The sequence below is a fragment of the Saccostrea echinata genome, unplaced genomic scaffold (assembly GCF_033153115.1).
Source record: "Saccostrea echinata isolate AGI-Se365-2 ecotype Australia unplaced genomic scaffold, CSIRO_AGI_Sech_v1 ptg000007l, whole genome shotgun sequence".
Taxonomy (NCBI): domain Eukaryota; kingdom Metazoa; phylum Mollusca; class Bivalvia; order Ostreida; family Ostreidae; genus Saccostrea; species Saccostrea echinata.
This window is the reverse complement of record NW_026889756.1, coordinates 5,118,599-5,135,772: the sequence shown is the minus strand read 5'-3', so window position 1 is coordinate 5,135,772 and position 17,174 is coordinate 5,118,599.

Below are 17,174 nucleotides of genomic sequence, written 5' to 3'. Positions count from 1 at the left end.
TTGATCTCCTTTAGAAGAAGAGCTCCATATAAAGATATTCAAAAATGATCAAATTTTAAGATTAAAATGCATGAATTTTTTCTTTGCCAAATGATAGTTGACAGCTTAAGATATCATATCTAAAAAAATAAGTTATATCTGATGGTTAATTTGTTGACCCCCAGCCTCCTTAATAAGACACCAACTGCGATTCCAGAGCACATTTTTTGTCACTACGGGATGCAGAATTAAGTCGCTAAATGTAGAACGAAACCGGAACGGATATATGAAATTCCAAATTGTTTTTTTTTCTCAAAGACGGATTTCTCCTAAACCTACGCGAGCGGGTGACGTTAAACGTAGAATTAATGTTAAACACCCTTACCTCGTTTTAGAAATTGTACATACGTAGAGCATGCTCTTGCGTATCGAATCAACTGAGAGATATAAACCTCGTATGCAGGTGATGAAGAAATATTGCTGCATAAGTAAGGGAAGTTGAGGATTGAAAAGTTAAAGTCATCACGTTTATCATAAAGCTTGGTTGTTAGATTACCATTAACGTCTTTTTCAAGTAAAATATCCAAATATGAAACAAATGTGTCAGACTCTGTCATATCTTTTATCTCAAACTCACCAGGATATATCGTATCGACATAAGAATGGAAATAGCCATTGTTAATTGACAATACATCGTCGATATATCTAAATGTCGAGTTGAAGGCCACAGCAAGTGTTTTCTTCTTTTCACGTACAAGATTTTGGACAAATTCTGCTTCATATGAATACAAAAAAAGGTCTGCTAATAACGGGGTACAATTGGTACCCATTGGAATCTCAATAGATTGTTGGAAGACATGGTCTCCAAAAACCACTTAGATATTGTCAATCAGAAACTCAAGCATATTTTAATGTCAACTTCCAAGTACTTGTGTGTACAATTAGAATGTTTTTCAATAAAATAATTTTGCAAATGACCAATGACAAGGTAAGTAAATTTACGAGTTAGGTTTTTATTGAAAAAGCAGCTGTCAATGATATCAAAAAGCCTGGACTTTAATTTATCGTGGGGAATGGTTGTGTATAAAGTTGAAAAGTCGTAAGTTTTTAAGCTGTTGATTTTGGTAAAATCTTGTGATTTCAAATTTTCCAAAAGTTCCTTGGAACTTTTAAGTATCCACATCTGGTTTGCACCACTTCTCGAATATATTGTTGCACAGTACTCTTGAAGTTTCTCCTTCACTACTGTTAATATCTTAGTGAGGAGTAAAGAAAGAGGCTTGGTTGAACATTTACTGGAACCCGCTATGTATCTTTGTTTATAAGGATTTTTATGAGGTTTCGGAATCCAACATAGATATGGTAATTCAAATTCATTTTGGTTGTTTGGAATATTAAAAATATTCAAAACAGACATATGATTTTGAAGAATTTCTTCCTTAGAAAGGGAACTTTGAGTATAAGTTGGATTACCACTTGTAATATCAGCCCAAATATGAGCACAAAATAAGATATATTTGATAAGGTAACTAAACCAGTGTTAATCAGATGTGGATACTTAAAATCTCCAAAGAACTTGGAAAAAAATGATTTTGTAAAGTTTTGGCAGCTATGTTAGGCCTTCCAAAAACATTAAATAGCATTCAAAACATGTCATTAAAGACCTAGGGGCTTCAAGGACTTCACAGAAGACCTTATAGTGATTCTACTGCTTTTTATTATTAGGTCTTCCGTTCACAACGGAAGACTTTTAGTGATTCTACTGTTTCTTCTTATTATTATTTTATTTATTTTTTATTTTCTTTTTTCTAATTTTGTGCACGCGATTTCTTGAATACTATTGGAAGGATTTACATGAAATTTTCAGGAGATGTGTTGTAACCTGAACTTAATCTGTCTGAGAGAAAATTTGAAAAAGTGGTTCCGGTGCCAAGTTACAGACCATTTTCTGATTTCAAAATGAAATTTTATCCGAGGAAAATCTCAGGAACGACAAGAGATATCAATGTCAAACTTTCGGTGATTATAGATCGTGATAGATACTTGCCTGATCGCTGCTTTTTGTTCGTCGTCGGCGCTTCCGGTCGCTGAAGGAAGTGAATTTCAAAAATCGATCAATCTTTTTATTTTTCTTTGAAAATGATAGGACAAATTAAAAGCCTTATGAGAATGCAAAATACATAATTTGTTCTAAAACTTCTCAAACCATTTTTTTTTCTTTTTTCTTTTTTTCTTTTCTTTTTCTTTTTTTTTCTTTCTTTTTTTTTTTTAGATATTTACCTCTTAAGATTGCCAAAAAACGTTGGGTTTACATTTACACTTTATCTGTTAAACATTTCAAACCAAAACTGTTATTTCTTTTCTATTTTATGTAAATCAGTAATGAGAAGTTAGAGGGATTGCACAACAGTAATAAATATTGTGTTATAAGCAATAGCTTTTCAGGAAGCTTGCCTTACTAAAGCAATCAATATTTATAGAAACTTAAGTTTTGCATGGCATTTTTTTGGAATGCCGGCTCGTCTCCCACTTAAAGAATAGAAATCCACAGATATAAGAAAACCAATACTTTTTAAACATTGTTTAATAAACGTAAATGGTATCAGATTCCTTTACCGTCCTAGGGCGAGACATAGTTTGATTCGAAACGTTCCAGTCTATTCATGGCTGTGTACTTAATCGGAATATTCCACTTTGGGGTAAACAGGAAAATAAAATATGAACAGGTGAAAACTTAGCGAGTTCACTGCCTTAGTGTTACTAGCCAGTGTAAGATACGTTATATGTACAATGTAATATATACGCAATCTAAAGATAAAAAATCAGGCTATAAGAACATATTTTTTTAAAATTTCATTGAAGCTATCACACCCATTCAATAGAATAACTTTTAACCTGCCTGACGCTCGTTATGTCAGACAATGAGTGCAAAGTAAACATTGATGATGGCCGGCGCATTGCGCTGGTGATGTGGTCTCCATATGAAATTTCCATGCAGACAATCTAAGTTTTCTGACTATTTATTTTTCTCATTTTTTAGCTTAAATTTTCGTTTTCCTAATTAAAAAAAGAAAAGAAAACAGAGGGTGCCTGAGAATCTTGATTTTTTAAAAATTATTTTTATGGCCTAAAGTGATAGATATTTTTTCCTATGATTTAATATATGATTGTTTTAGGTACTGCAAGTAGAAATGGATAGTGTACCTATGAATAACTGCAGTTGTATGGTGCTTTTCTTAAGTTTCATTAAACCTAATGAGCTAAACACGAAAGAAACAAATGAAATTACAAAATCAAAGCGACTGAATAAATGATTGTTTAAATACAAACCATACTTGTAAAGCTAAATTAAGTGAGCAGCTATTACTGTTCAATCTGAGGATAAATTTTGATTTTCGTTTTTGATGTCACATTTGCATGGTACGTGTAATACATTTGTGACGTCCAAAATAAACTCATGACTTTAACCTTTGACCTGCCCATCTGTGGAATGGTATTTTGAATGCTGAAGTTTTCAACACACTTTATCAGTCAGGGGCATATTAAATGCTAACAAGTTATTTATAAATAATTTACTTAATTATTTTACACAAATGATACATCTGTATTTTTTTTTAAATATTACTCATAATAATTACATGTATTTTTAATCATCCAACTTACAGGTCATTGGTTTGTCTGAAGTGTTTAGTTTTTACTGTAATTTAAGCCGATATTGCATTCTGGAATTTTATTAAACAATGGTTATTACATCTGATGTGTGAAAAAGTAGCATTGCAGTTATGACCCTCGAGAATCCCCCCTCCCTCACTTAATTCTTCTTGGTGGTGGTTGGCCTTAAAAAAAATTGTAGCATATTGGCCAAATGATATGGATATTAGATTCTACTCTTAAATATTTTTGTAGCACATTATTATTATTATTATTATTATTACCATTATTATTTTTGCAAGCCCCTCTTGTATTAAGAAGCATCATCTGTGTGAACTAGCAATATTTCATTTCGAATTTCCTCTAGTAATCAAACAGTTAGAATAATCTAACTGTCATCCGGAACAAGCCCTCGCCACAAATTTGGTATTCGAATGCAAAATTCCAACATCATGATAGCACAATGCTGCAATCATTGCAGCAATGCACACAATGATCATAAACATGGCAAACTCGATAGACTAACAATTATCTCGCATTTCATTATTATTGATGCGTGTCAAATTTGCAAAAAATACCATGTTCAAATAAAATATATATCTTATATATTAACTAACCATAAGAAGTTTACGTAATGTCCTTGAATTCACTCACTGATTCAGTCGCTACTTTCGCTTTCATTTGACGCGAAGAACCCGGATGTCTGTAGCAAGACTCGAATGTGAAAAAAGTTCAGCGAGTCACAGTGAGAGGAAAACAAAATTTTAAACTAGTTTTCAAAAATATGTGAAATCGTGTGCATAAGCTTTAAAAGATGATAAATGAAAATATGCATCAACGGATTTATTTATATATATATCGGAAATCAGAAAAATATTGATGATTTTTGGTGGTGCCCCTAAAGCATAATTTTATATTCTTTAAAATGTACATGAGGAATAAAAAAGTTATTTCTATATCATTTAATGATATTTTAAAGAAATGAATTTGAATATATAATGTAACATGATACTGAACTTTATTAAATTTTCACAATTAATTTTCTTTGAAATAGCCCATTATTAGAGTATTATAGCTTTAACATTAGGGGGACCAATTCGGTGTACCCGTACTATCACGGTCACCTTAACCTATATATATATGGATGATTGGTCCCTTATATACAGAAGTCCTCAATATATATATATATATATATATATATATATATATATATATATATATATATATATATATATATATATATATATATATACGTTGATAAGTTAAAAATTCTTGGTACAGTAAAAGAAAATTAAATAAATGAAAACAGAAGGCTACAGTCCAAATTAAATACAATCTTTACTGTTAGCGCTTTCAGCCATGTTGGCTCTTCAGACAATTTATATATATATAAATGTGCCAAAGGCAAGAAAGTTCGGGTATATTGTTGTTACTCATGTCTGTCCGTCCGTCCGTCCGTCTGTCACACTGTTTGGTGGTGTCATGTTGATGTGCAGTAAAGTTTCGGAATTTTCATGTTCACCCTGGGGGTCAAATGGGGGTCAAAAAATGACGTTTTTTATGCAAAAAGCTCCTGGTTCCCTGAACTCCTCTTACAATTTACACAGTTGCCTAATCATCTTTTGGGAGATGGTTGGTGGTGTCCTGTAGATGTGCAGTAAGGTTTCGGAATTTTCATTTTCACCCTGGGGGTCAAATGGGGGTCGAAAAATGACGTTTTTTATGCAAAAAGCCCCTGGTTCCCAGAACTCCTGTTACATTTTACACAGTAGCCTAATCATCTTTTGGGAGATGGTTGGTGGTGTCAGGTTGATGTGCAGTAAGGTTTCGGAATTTTCATTTTCACCCTGGGGGTCAAATGGGGGGTCGAAAAATGACGTTTTTTATGCAAAAAGCCCCTGGTTCCCAGAACTCCTCTTACATTTTACACAGTAGCCTAATCATCTTTTGGGAGATGGTTGATGGTGTCCTGTAGATGTGCAGTAAGGTTTCGGAATTTTCATTTTCACCCTGGGGGTCAAATGGGGGTCGAAAAATGACGTTTTTTATGCAAAAAGCCCCTGGTTCCCAGAACTCCTGTTACATTTTACACAGTAGCCTAATCATCTTTTGGGAGATGGTTGGTGGTGTCCTATAGATGTGCAGTAAGGTTTCGGAATTTTCATTTTCACCCTGGGGGTCAAATGGGGGTCGAAAAATGACGTTTTTTATGCAAAAAGCCCCTGGTTCCCTGAACTCCTCTTTTACATTTTACACAGTAGCCTAATCGTCTTTTGGGAGATGGTTGGTGGTGTCATGTTGATGTGCAGTAAGGTTTCGGAATTTTCATTGTCACCCTGGGGGTCAAATGGGGGTCGAAAAATGACGTTTTATATGCAAAAAGCCCCTGGTTCCCAGAACTCCTCTTACATTTTACACAGTAGCCTAATCATCTTTTGGGAGATGGTTGGTGGTGTCATGTTGATGTGCAGTAAGGTTTCGGAATTTTCATTTTCACCCTGGGGGTCAAATGGGGGGTCGAAAAATGACGTTTTTTATGCAAAAAGCCCCTGGTTCCCAGAACTCCTGTTACATTTTACACAGTAGCCTAATCATCTTTTGGGAGATGGTTGGTGGTGTCCTATAGATGTGCAGTAAGGTTTCGGAATTTTCATTTTCACCCTGGGGGTCAAATGGGGGTCGAAAAATGACGTTTTTTATGCAAAAAGCCCCTGGTTCCCAGAACTCCTGTTACATTTTACACAGTAGCCTAATCATCTTTTGGGAGATGGTTGGTGGTGTCCTATAGATGTGCAGTAAGGTTTCGGAATTCTTATTTTCCCCCTGGGGGTCAAATGGGGGTCAATTTTAAAAAAAAAAATATTTAACATGTTTAAACATCCTGGTTCCCAGAACTTCCCTTATATTTTAGGCACTAGCCTTAAATCATGATCATTTGGAAGATGATTGATTTTGTCCTGTGGATGTGTAAAATGGTTTTAAAATCTGCATTTCCATGTGGATAGCAAATAGGGGCAGGAAAAAAATGGCCCCTCCCTAACCCATGGGGTCATGATTTGTACAAACTTGAATCTACACTTCTTGGGAATGTTTCCATATTAATCATGCTTTTGTTGTTCTTAAACAGAAAAATTTTGAAGATATTTTTTCCTTTTAAATCTCTATAAAACTTTGATCCCTTATTGTGGCCTGACCCTATCCTCGGAGGTCATGATTTGAAAACTAGAAATATGTCCATAGGACATAAATGCCCCGCCGAATGTATATTACTAATGCAACATGAAAATTTGTATGAGTGTATGAAGTTTGATGAGAATATCTTGAACAGTTTCTTTAAAATTGAAACTAAAATCTAAAAAAATGGATATAGATGATAAATTCTCACAAAATTATCTATAAGTGCATGCTTACATAAAAATATCTTAGATTGTTTCTTTAAAACTAAGCAAAATACAAAATAAAGAGAAGGGAGGTCAAGATCACAGGAAAGTGCAAGGTGAAAAGTTTTTGATGCAGTGGAAGAGCTCTCACTAATACATATCAGCATATTAGGTTTGATAAAAATATCTTGAATGATTTATTTAAAACTGAGCTTAATACTTATTTGAGAAAAAGAGAGGTCAAGGTCAACGGAAAGGTTGAGGTCAAAATGTTGATGCAGTTGAAAAACTTATATCAGTATGTATTTACTATTAGCATAGAAGTTCAACAAAAATATCAGAAATGGTTTATTTAAAATGTAGATAAACACTAATTTAAAAAAGTGAGGTCAAGGTCAAAGGAAAAGTCAAGGTCAAAAAAGTTGATGCAATTGATATCTCTTAGCAGTATATATCAGCATATAAAGTTTGATAAATATATCTTGAATTGTTTATTCAAAACTGATCTAGACACTAATTTAAGAAAAGCAAGGTCAAGGTCAAAGAAAAATTCAAGGTCAAAAATTTTGATGCAGTTGAAAAGCTTACATCAGTATGTAACAGCATATGACGTTTTATTGAAGTCGGACATGACAAACACTATATGCCTCGGCCATATTCATGGCAGGGCATAAAAAAATTGAATCTACACTATATGAGGATGTTTCCATATCAAAATGACTAACAAGCAAATTCAAAGAATTGTGGTCCCCTGCTTTCCGTGTCCTAGTGGATGGGATGCCATTATTTATGACATATTGTTTCAAATATGCACGCCCTATCATATGTCATTCAAAAGTAATCACCAAAGTTAAAATTTTTGAAAATTAGGTAAAACATCAAGGTCAAGGGGTAAAAAAATCATAGCATGCTTGGAAACATCTTGTCACAGGTAATGTACCTGTCAAATATAAAAGTCCTATCTCTTCTCAGTCAAAAGTTATAAGGAAATATAACATTTTTGAAAAATAGGTTAAACTTCAAGGTCAATGTCACAGAGTTAAAAGTCATGATATATTTAGAAAGGTCTTGTCACAGGTAATATACATGCATAATATGAACGCCCTATCTTTTCTCTTTCAAAATGATCATTTAAAATAATGTTAAATTTTTTGAAAAGTAGGTCAAACTTCAAGGTCAAGGTCATGGGTTAAAAAATCATAGTATGTTTAGAAAGTTCTTGTAAGTAATGTACATGTGAAATATGAAAGCCCTATCTCTTATTATTCAGAAGTTATGACCAAGGTTAAATTTATTGTGACAGACGGACAGACTGACAAACGGACAGACTGACAGACGAATGACATTTAATGTCCCATTGGTCCCTTTTGCGAAAACGGACGACAATAATGCCCTTGCTGTTCATGAGAAGAAGATTTATGATGGAAAAAATCCCCTGCATTTTTCTATGTAAATCATTGGATCCCCATATGTGGCCCCACCCTACCCCAGTGGGTCATAATTTTAACAAATTTGAAGCTACACTAAGTCTATGTAAAGAAAGTTTCAACTTTTTGGGCCCAGTCAGTGGTTCTTGATAAGACTTTTTTAAAATGATACCACCAAATTTTCACTAATTCTTGATTATCCCCCCTTGAAAGAGGGTGTGACCCTTCACTTGAACAAACTTGAATCCCCTTTACCCGAAGATGCTTTGTGGCAGGGTTGGTCGAAATTGGCCCAGCGGTTCTAGTGAAGAAGATAAAATTGTGAAAAGTTTACAGGCGGACAGATGGATGACAAACAAAATTTGATCAGAAAACCAGAAAAACTCAAGTGAGCTAAAAACTGATGATCACAAGTACTTGGAAAGAGTTACAGTATTTGAAAAGCAGTTTTTTTTTCATGCATTGTTTTCAGAATCTGAAAAGGTATGACTTGTATCCATGTTGAAAAAACTTCACATTTCAGAAAACAGTATGATTAAAAATAGTTAATCAAGGTGCTTTGAGTAGCAAAATAAGCTAAACTGGTATAGCTAATTCAACCACAGAGCTTAGTGAATTTTAAAATGCACAACCTTTTCAACTCTTAATCATTCTTAAAATATTTATATCATCATTTCTGATTCAAGGGAGAACTAGAGATATGATCAGAAGTATATCTGTTAACTAATAAACATGTACAGGTATATTTTGTTTTTTAAGTCATTTATGTTTGTTTGTTGTTAAATGTCCCTCTTGGGAATTTTTCACTCATACGGAGACACCACCACTTAAAAATAATGAAGACGTACAAGTCGGATTTGAAGTTAACATTCATTTTAGGAGTTTTCAACAATTAAGATGTAAAGAGATAACTCCTTCCCCTTGCCCCTTCCCCTTCCCAGACCCCTGTTTGTTCATGTATGCAAACTAGTCTAATACTTTGGTTTGACATAAAAAAAAAATGTGAATATATACAAATAGTTTAATGGTCCATCTCTTTGAATGATTTTCATTCCTAATTCTAGGAGGGTACATGGGTTGACCCAAATTCATGAATGAAATGTCAAGTAATCTTATCATTGATGCACTTTTATTTAATTTGATGTAGTCATATTATGAACATTTCCAGTTCATTAAGAGAGTGGGGATGACCTCCAGGGGTTCATAACCTTAAACCATTAGAAGTACATAACATAATAACACAAGAAACAAAATCATGTATAGTCAAATGGAAAAGTTTTCTACTATTTAGGAGTCACATGATCATTTGTCATTCCAGGGACAGGGAGCGGCTAAGGAGATTGGAACCCCCCCCCCCCCCCTGGAATTTGCAGAGTTATTTAAATAGGACTATATACTGATTTACAGAAGCAAGTAAAAAATGACTTTAAATGCCCTCCCCCTTTAAAAACATGGACCCCACCATCATTGTTTTTATTTTGTTTGTTTGTTTGGTTTTTTTTTTTGCTCCTCAGGAAATTCTGGGCTGGAATTTTTTTTGACTGAGGTGTGGACACCCCCCCCCCCCCCCCCGGAAAAAAATTCCCGGATCTGTGCCTGTAACTGAATGTAATGTCGACAACGGGAGATAACTCTTCAGAATGTGAAATTCGTCTATTGTGGCATCCGATGATCCACTCTCTACCATCGGCTCATACATTCAGTGTCTGAGAGAGAAACGAACGACAACTCTGCATAGGAGATTGCCGATGATCTTTGATCCTTTTTAAACTTTAACCTAACCATTTGCATTTCGGTTTATTTTACCCCAATCTATACTTAAACTTGTACTTACCGACTGTCATAGGTCCTGTCAACTTCATGAAATATAATCCAATTAAAACACAAAATGAATTAATTTCCACTGATATACATGTAACACTGCACCACACCATGTCACATGGCATGTGCAATCTAAAAATGATAATGGTAAAACTAGTACTAGTACTGGTAGGGTGACGCAAGCCCAATGTGATGTAGAAATTTTCAAAAAGGTGTTCACATACATGTACAGTACAAGAACAAATTTTAAATTATCATAACAAACGATGTTTTAACATAACTTTGCCATCTAAGCCTATTTCCAAAAACAGGCAAATTGTGTGTGTGTTGGGGGGGGGGGGGGTGAGAAAATTGATTGGGTATGGCTTTTCAAGGAGGTTTTTGCCTAATCAAATACTAAAAAAAGTTTGCACATTTTGATAAATTCATCAAAAACGCTTTGTACTAAAATAATATTATTTGTTGTTGAGAAAATAAATTTGAAAAGTTCCAATTATGGGCCAAAAATTTATATCTCCCCCCCCCCCCTTTTATCAAAACCTAATTTACATCATTAATTAAATTCTGTTATTTCAGACTGGTAATGAATTAAGTATATGAAATGCGTATAAGAGGTTCATGGGTCACATGGTCACCTGAGCATTTTATGCTCGATTTGACGAATACATGTACTGTGTAAATTATAGAATTGTTTGGACTTTTTCCTTGGTAAGCCCAATATGAAGGAGTGTGCATTTAGAGGCAAACACCTTAGTGCGGGTATTACTGTCTCATGACAGCATCTAGTTTATATTTTGTTAGCATTAGCATCCTTAACAATAAGCAATAAAATTTACTGGATTGAAGTATCCTCTTTAGTTAGTGTTATTTTAAATCGGCACAAAATTGTCACTTTCTCAAAAATTGGAACAGTGCCAATTTTATGACCTTTCTACGCTAAAACAAAATGAATATCAATCATTCTGACTATGTATTTAAGAAGAACTTCCTTGTGTCCTTTTACAACTAAATAAATATTTGCATAATAATTAAAGATGCAATTTTATTTATCCTCAAAATATGAGTAAAAGGTTAACAAATTCCCTCAAATTTTGTTGCATAAGAGCTATTTTTTAGTAACAGCCCATACAACTTATACGGGTTTGATAAGCACGATAAAAGTTTGTCTGATTTTCCTTTATGCATACTAGATTTGGCCCACAAATTTGAGGGCAATCAGAAAAAAAACTTGCTTCCGGACCATTTTGGATGCTTTGCTCTGAGACAAGCACTTACATCCCATTTTTTTACTCACACAGAGACGTCACCATATCCGGGAAGGGCTTCAAATTTAGACATTTACTCGGCACTCAGGGCCATTGACCAGTGAGGGGTCTTTATCGTGCCAACACCTGCCGTGACACAGGGTTTTTTTAACGGTTTTTAAGTTCTCATACGAAGGACCCGCAATTTTCACTTTAAAGTGCAGAGCGCCTGGCGAAGGAACACTTGCTACCTATGTTTTATCGACTTAGGTCAGTCGCGGCGGGGATTCGAACTCCCGGCCTTCCGATCACGGGGCAAGCGCTCTACAGACTTAGCTACCGTGACGGCATTCAGTGTAAGAAAAGAAAAAGTAGCCACTATGCATGTTATGTAGACAATATGCATTCATTTACTATAGATTCAGACATAACATGCAGAAAACGAGTCGAACCCTGACAATCGAATACCTGGAAGTAAGGTAATTTTTCTGGGTCGAAGATGTGCAAACATCGAGTGAAATACATCTTATGTTCCATGTATAGAAATATGCACCAGAAAATAAAATAGAAAACTAAAGAGAAAACTCCTTGTTATTTTATCTTACAGCCTAACACTTGGGTACACTTAGTCCGTGATGATCATTACGCTCTATTTCAGTCGAGCTTCTTATTGACATTATCTATATAGTTTTTATAGATAAGGCTTTCCACCATTCTGTCGGAATTTCCAGGGATGCTTATTGTGTCTGCCCCCGTTATTAACAAATCTATGTTTGTATTCATATGAAGCAGAATTTATTAGAAAACTTCTATATGAAAAGAAAAGGTCTCTTGCTGTTGTCTTCAATTCAACATTTAGATATATACAATACCAACCAGATTCAACGTGACACCCAAGCAGTGCCAGGAAGCAGTCCCCGGGGCTCGTAAAAACAAACCCAGCAAACCCGGCAGTCCATGGAACTGCTCTCTGGGACTGCTTTGTTCACCCATGCATGAAAATGATTCGGAGTGACAAGAAAGCCCCGCCCCATGTGTATTCCGATTTTTCAGGCTTATTTTGTACAGTAGTTTTGTTTAATTTCAACAGAGAAGTTGTAAAAGTAAAATCAACAAGGATTTTCCAAAACGATTTAAGTACGTTAGCTTTTATCAGGAGGCCCATAAAATCTCGTATTTAAAAAAATAGGTTCGCCAAAATATAACAGCTATGTATATGTACTAGAAGATTGGTAGTTTTAATATATGCATAGCAAAATTTCCACACTCCGTTTATTAGACGTATGCACAACGTCTGAAGATTCTTTTTTTCCGAAAATTGCTATTTTTTCCACTTTTTTTTTTTTTTTTTACCAGGGACTCCTAAAATTAAGTAGTGCCCATCCTTCGAGCAAAATGAAACATATATATTTCAAAATATTTTGATTAAAGACAGACAAAAACAATAGTAAGAATTTGCTCAAGGAATGGGCTGTATGTTTATTTTGACATTTCATGACAATTTCATGTGTCGGATTCATAGTTGACTGAGAGGTGTCGTTCTATGTAGGTGAAATTATGACACCGTAATTCATGTTAAATTGTTTGAAAATAAACATATCATACGCAGATCATATGAAATTGTCCATATGAGTATATTTGTAGGAAATAGAAATACCATATAAACTGGGAAATATGGAGGGATGATAGGGCAGATATCGATATAAAACCTGTGTACATGCATATGACAAATTATCCAATGAATATGCTATTTAAAGCAATACAAAAATGTCAAATAAAATCTTTAATCGAAATATCACAGAAAAAGAAAACCTGTAATTAAATAATATATGTTATCCGAGAATTCATTTTAATTTGCAACTGAAAGGGCTACCGTCTGCAGATCTACGTGAATAAATTACGCAATGAGGTACAAGATGACGTCACAATAGATCCCGCTGAACGTTTTTAAGCGTCGCATTTTTATACCCGCACTTTCTAAAGAAAGTTCGGGTATATTGTTGTTACTCATGACTGTCCGCCCGTCCGTCCGTCCGTCCGTCACACTCTTCTTTCTCAAACTCCTCTTACAATTTACACAGTAGCCTAATCATCTTTTGAGAGATGGTTGGTGGTGTCATGTAGATGTGCAGTAAGGTTTCGGAATTTTCATTTTCACCATGGGCGTCAAATGGGGGTCGAAAATGAAGCTTTTTATGCAAAAAGCCCCTGGTTCCCTGAACTCCTCTTACATTTTACACAGTAGCCTAGTCGTCTTTTGGGAGATGGTTGGTGGTGTCATGTAGATGTGCAGTCAGGTTTTGGAATTTTCATTTTCACCCTGGGGGTCAAATGGGGGAAAAATGACGTTTTTTATGCAAAAAGCCCCTGGTTCCCTGAACTCCTCTTTTACATTTTACACAGTAGCCTAATCATCTTTTGGGAGATGGTTAGTAGTATCCTGTAGATGTGCAGTAAGGTTTCGGAATTTTCATTTTCACCCTGGGGGTCAAATGGGGGTCGAAAAATGACGTTTTTTTACGCAAAAAGCCCCTGGTTCCCAGAACCTCTTTTACATTTTACACAGTAGCCTGATCATCTTTTGGGAGATGGTTGGTGGTGTCATGTAGATGTGCAGTTAGCTTTCGGAATTTTTATTTTCACCCTGGGGTCAAACAGGGGTCGAAAAATGACGTTTTTTCTGCAAAAAGCCCCTGGTTCCCAGAACACCTCTTAAATTTTACACAGTAGCCTAATCATCTTTTGGGAGATGGTTGGTGGTGTCCGGTAGATGTGCAGTAAGGTTTCGGAATTTTTATTTTCCCCCGGGGGTCAAATGGGGGTCAAATTTTTTGGAAAAAGTATTTAACATGTTTAAACACCCTGGTTCCCAGAACTTCCCTTATATTTTATGCACTAGCCTTAAATCATTTGGAAGATGATTGATTTTGGCCTGTGGATGTGTGAAATGGTTTTTAAAATTTGCATTTCCATGTGGATAGCAAATAGGGGCAGGAAAAAAATGGCCCCTCCCTAACCCATGGGGTCATGATTTATACAAACTTGAATCTACAATTCTTGGGAATGTTTCCGTATTAATCATGCTTTTGTTGTTCTTGAAAAGAAGAATTTTGAAGATTTTTTTTCGTTTTATTCCTAATTATATTAAATTTTGATCCCTTATTGTTGCCTTGCCCTATCCTTGGAGGTCATGATTTGAAAACTAGAAATATGTCCATAGGATATAAATGCCCCGCCGAATATATAATACTAATGCAACATGAAAATTTGTAGGAGTGTATGAAGTTTGATGAGAATATCTTGAACAGTTTTTTTTTTTAAATTGAAACTAAAATCTTTAAAAAAAAAATGGAGTAGATGATAAATTCTCACCAAATTATGTATAAGTGCATGCTTACATAAAAATATCTTAGATTGTTTCTTTAAAACTAATCAAAATACAAATTAAAGAGAAGGGAGGTCAAGGTCACAGGAAAGTGCAAGGTGAAAAGTTTTTGATGCAGTTGAATAGCCCTCACTAATACATATCAGCATATTAGGTTTGATAAAAATATCTTGAATGATTTATTTAAAACTGAGCTTAATACTTATTTGAGAAAAGAGAGGTCAAGGTCAAAGGAAAGGTTGAGGTCAAAATGTTGATGCAGTTGAAAAGCTTACATCAGTATTTATTTACTATTAGCATATGAAGTTTGATAAAAATATCATAAATGATTTATTTAAAACACTATATTACACTAAATAAACACTAACTAAACGATAAACACTAATTTTAAAAAGTGAGGTCAAGGTCAAAGGAAAAGTCAAGGTCAAAAAAGTTGATGCAAACGATAGCTATCAGCAGTATATATCAGCATATGAAGTTTGATAAATATATCTTGAATTGTTTATTCAAAACTGATCTAGACACTAATTTAAGAAAAGTGAGGTCAAGATCAAAGGAAAGGTCAAGATCAAAAAGGTTGATGCAGTTGAAAAGCTTACATCAGTATGTAACAGCATATGACGTTTTATTGAAGTTTGACATGACAAATACTATATGCCTCGGGCATATTCATGGCAGGGCATAAAAACTTGAATCTACACTATATGAGGATGTTTCCATATCAAAATGACTAACAAGCAAATTCAAAGAATTGTGGTCCCCTGCTTTCCGTGTCCTAGTGGATGGGATGCCATTGTTTCAAATATGCACGCCCTATCATATGTCATTCAAAAGTAATCACCAAAGTTAAAATTTTTGAAAATTAGGTAAAACATCATGGTCAAGGGGTAAAAAAATCATAGCATGCTTGGTAACATATTGTTACATGTAATGTACATGTCAAATATGTAAGTCCTATCTCTTCGCAATTAAAAGTTATAAGGAAATATAACATTTTTGAAAAGTAGGTTAAATTTCAAGGTCAGTGTCACAGAGTCAAAAGTCATGATATATTTAGAAAGGTCTTGTCACAGGTAGTATACATTTATAAAATGAATGCCCTATCTTTTCTCTTTCAAAATGATCAATTTGAAATAATGTAAAATTTTTTGAAAAGTAGGTCAAACTTCAAGGTCAAGGTCATGGGTTCAAAAATCATAGTATGTTTAGAAAGTTCTTGTAAGTAATGTACATGTGAAATATGAAAGCCCTATCTCTTATTATTCAAAAGTTATGACCAAAGTTAAATTTATTGTGACTGATGGACAGACTGACAAACGGACAGACTGACAGACAAATGAGATTGAATGTCCCCTAGGTCCCTTTCGCGAAAACGGATGATAATAATGCCCTTGCTGTTCTTGAAATATATGGAGATAACGAACAGTATTCAAGCTCAAAACTCCATTAATCAATACAAAATAGGAGCAGAGCAAACACGGACCTCTAAACATCAGAGGTGGGATCAGGTGCCATGGAGGAGTGAGCATCCCCTGCCGACCGGTCACACCCGCCGTGTGCTCCTTGTCATGATCGGGAAATAACGGAAAAATCCGTTGACAATTCAGTGTGTAAATAATGGCCTAACAATTAGTATGAAAAACATCAGTCAGCATTTGACTCAATGATAAATTGTATTTGCTGACAAGGTCATTGTATCGACCATAGAACTTACGAAATGATGACTTTAAACAAGACAGCTGATATTCTTGTTTCATCAACTTATTTGTCAATAATTTACCTCGTTTTAGAAGATTTATGATGGAAAAAATCCCCTGCATTTTTCTATGTAAATCATTGGATCCCCATATGTGGCCCCACCCTACACCAGTGGGTCATAATTTGAACAAATTTGAATCTACACTAAGTCTATGTAAAGAAAGTTTCAACTTTTTGGGCCCAGTCAGTGGTTCTTGATAGGACTTTTTTAAATGATACCACCAAATTTTCACTAATTCTTGATTATCCCCCCTTGAAAGAGGGTGTGACCCTTCAGTTGAACTTGAATCCCATTTACCCGAAGATGCTTTGTGGCAGGGTTGGTTGAAATTGGCCCAGCAGTTCTAGTGAAGAAGACAAAAATGTGAAAAGTTTATAGGCGGACAGATGGATGACAGACAAAATGTGATCAGAAAACCAGAAAAACTCAAGTGAGTTAAAACTGATGATCACAAGTACTTGGAAAGAGTTACAGTATTTGAAAAGCAGTTTTTTTTCATGCATTGTTTCGACAGAAGCTGAAAAGGTA